Here is a 3,142-nt window from a genome sequence, read left to right as displayed (position 1 = left end):
GACATGAAGAAAGTTCAAATATTTGAGAAGGTTCGTACAAAATGAAAAATATCATGATTTTTAGAAAACTTCACGAATTTGAAAAAAGCTTCATCAATTTTAGAAAAAGTTCATCAATTTTGAAAAAAAAGTCAGTATATTTCACAAAAATCATCGATTTGAAAGAAGTTCATCATTTTTTAAAATTTCATTGGTTTTCAATAAAAGTTCATCGATTTTTAAAAAAAGTTCATGAAATCTTAAAAAGTTCAAAATTTTGAAATAAGTTCATCAATTCAGAAATAATATCACTTTTGAGAAAAAGATCGTCGAGTTTGAAAAAGTTCATAAAAATTGAAAATAGAGTTCATCAGATTTGAAAAAATTTATCAATTTAGAAGAAAAAGTTCAACAAGTTTGCAAAAAGAAAACAATTACGCATGTTGAACAAAAGAAAAAGTTGAAGAACAAAGAAAAAGGAAAAAAGGAAAGAGGAAAAGAGAAAAAGGAAAAAGGAAAAACACGCTAAGTCAAAGATGGTGCAGATGTTCATTGTATATTGGGAACCCTCTGAACCATATGAGCCTGTCATTGAGTATTATAGTGATGTGCATATCCAACCTAAGAACAACGTAGACCAAGATGATGATAGTTATCTTCGCAACCCAATACCGGCGAATGAACATGTTGGGATTGATGAAGAGAATATGTATTTGAAGGAAGAACCTAAAGCTCTAAATGTGGTTCTTTTTCCTGATAAAGAAAAGGACCAAGACTATGTTGCTGATGGTGAGAGTGAGGATGAGAGTGAGGATGGGAGTGAGGATGAGAGTAAGGATGAGAGCGAGGACGAGACTGAAGTAGAGGAGGATGAGGAGTTGCATGAGGTAAATCATGCCCCAAATATAGAGTATGATAAGGATGGCCCTCCTATGACTGAAGGTTTCATATATCCCAACATGAAGGAGTTTAAGTTGGCCCTTTCTCAGCATGCAATCAAACATGAATTTGAGTATAACACGGAGAAGAGTGCACCATGTAGGTTCAGGGGCTATTGTAAAAGAAGAGATGAAGATAATTGTCCATGGAGGATAAATGCTTCTACAACGGATGATTTGTGTACCGTAGTGGTAACTGTCTAACTTTGCTCGTTTGTAAACATTTCTTGCATGATTGTTTGAGAGTTTTTAGCTAACTAATTATATTCTTCTTTTGTAGGTGAAAAAAAACCTTTTGGTCATGATTGCTCTAGTGCAAGAAGGAAAAAGAAGGTGAAGAATGCAACTAAGTACTGGATATGTGAGAAGGTGAAGGACTGGCTCATTGAAGATGCAACTCTAGGAGCAAAGGAATTGCGAAAGAAGCTTAAAGAACACCACAAGGTCAAAATCAACTACAAGAGAGTATATATGGGTAAGTTGCTAGCCTTGAAGCAACTATATGGTGATTGGGATATCAGCTTTGACAATTTGTATAGGTTTAAGGCACAAGTTGAAAGTTGTTGCCCCGGTAGCATAGTGCAGATTGATCATCACACAATAAATGGTAAAATCAGGTTTAGAAGAATTTTTGTTGCTATGAAACCTTGCATAGAGGGGTTCCTTAGTGGTTGCAGACCATATTTGGCAATAGATAGCACATTCTTGACGGGCAGGTTCAAGGGGCAGCTGGCTAGTGCTACCGCCGTTGATGGCCATAATTGGATGTATCCGGTTAGTTTTGGAGTCTTTGATTCTGAAACTAACGAGAATTGGATTTGGTTCATGCAATTGCTAAGACAGGCCATAGGAACACCAAATGGGTTGGCCATATGCACCGATGCTGGTCAAGCAGTAATGACAGGGGTGAAAGAAGTGTTCCCAGAAGCGGAACATAGGGAATGCATGTTTCACTTGGTGACCAACTTCAAGAAGAAGTTCCATGGGAAGGTGTTTGATGACCACCTATGGGCTGCTGCTTACTCATGGAACCCATATTTATTTGACAAACATTGGGTTGCTATGGAGACAACAAAGCCAGCTGCAACTGCATATATAAGGAAGTGGCACAATAGGTTGTGGTCTAGGAGTCAATTCTCAACTATATGCAAGGTGGACTATGTAACCAACAACCTGGCTGAGAGCTTTAACAATTGGATTAAGCACCACAAGTCCTTGAACTTGGATGACCTCTTTGATAAGGCGAGACAATTGATTATGATATTGTGGAACCGAAGGAGAAAAGTAGCAAAGGAGTTAGATGGTTTGATTCTGCCCCACATAATTAAGAAGCTGAATGCAATGACCAGGGAATTAAATTTGGAGGTGGTAGAAAGCTCAGAAGAAGTGGCTGAAGTAACTGCATTAGGTGGTAGTGGCTTTAGGTTTGTGGTCAACTTGCAAGAGGGGACATGTTCTTGTCGACAATGGCAAGTTTCTGGCCATCCTTGCAAACATGCTCTCGCATTCATCACGTCACTTAGCAATGCACACATACGGCACTATGTGGACTTGTATTTCTCCGTTGACAAATATAGAGCAGCTTATGCCCAACTAATTCCTGCTATGCCGGACAAGACCCAATGGCCTAAATCTGACCATGGATTCTTCATGCATCCACCACTATTGAAGGCCACGGCTGGTAGGCGTAAAACTGAGAGGTACAAAGGTTGCGGTGAGAAGAAAAGGAAAAGTGGTCAACACTTATGCCCTATTTGTAAGGAATATGGGCATCATTGGCACAAATGTAAGAAGGGAAACCCAGAGGACATTGCTGCAATGATGGCTGTGAGGTAGTATAGATTTACTCATTTTTGCATTATTCTTCCAACTATACATGTTCAATACTTTCCTATCTCTTGTGTGTAGAGAACCACCAAAGAAAAGGACAAAGACAACCAAAACAGCTGAGTTATCCATTGTGCCTTGCGAAGATGGAGTACCAACAAGAATGTGTTTTCCCCCAAGGTTCGTAATTTTACACTTGTGCTCATAAATACATGAAAACAATGTTTGAATTCTAAGTACCTTTCTGCTCACCATAGCAAAAGCTTGGAAACTACAACCAAAAAAAGGGAAAACATGTTAGCTCTAGTGCTGGAGCATCAAAAAGGTGATTACAACTAGTTCAGATTTTGAGATTTAGTTAAATTAAAAATTGTTCTGTATTCTTATTGCTTTCTTCT

General features: G+C 38.4%; 1 long non-coding RNA gene across 1 annotated transcript; it reads left to right on the top strand.

Moving 5' to 3' along the window:
* Window positions 1–1,196: 1,196 nt before the first annotated feature.
* LOC123163915 (uncharacterized) lies at window positions 1,197–2,869 on the top strand. The gene is made up of 2 exons (XR_006482077.1): window positions 1,197–1,392; window positions 2,826–2,869. It is a non-coding gene; the product is annotated as an uncharacterized lncRNA (long non-coding RNA).
* Window positions 2,870–3,142: the final 273 nt, after the last annotated feature.

Source organism: Triticum aestivum, chromosome 7D, assembly GCF_018294505.1.
Source record: "Triticum aestivum cultivar Chinese Spring chromosome 7D, IWGSC CS RefSeq v2.1, whole genome shotgun sequence".
Taxonomy (NCBI): domain Eukaryota; kingdom Viridiplantae; phylum Streptophyta; class Magnoliopsida; order Poales; family Poaceae; genus Triticum; species Triticum aestivum.
The sequence above is the reverse complement of the archived record's forward strand: the minus strand, read 5'-3'. Positions and strand labels throughout refer to the sequence as shown.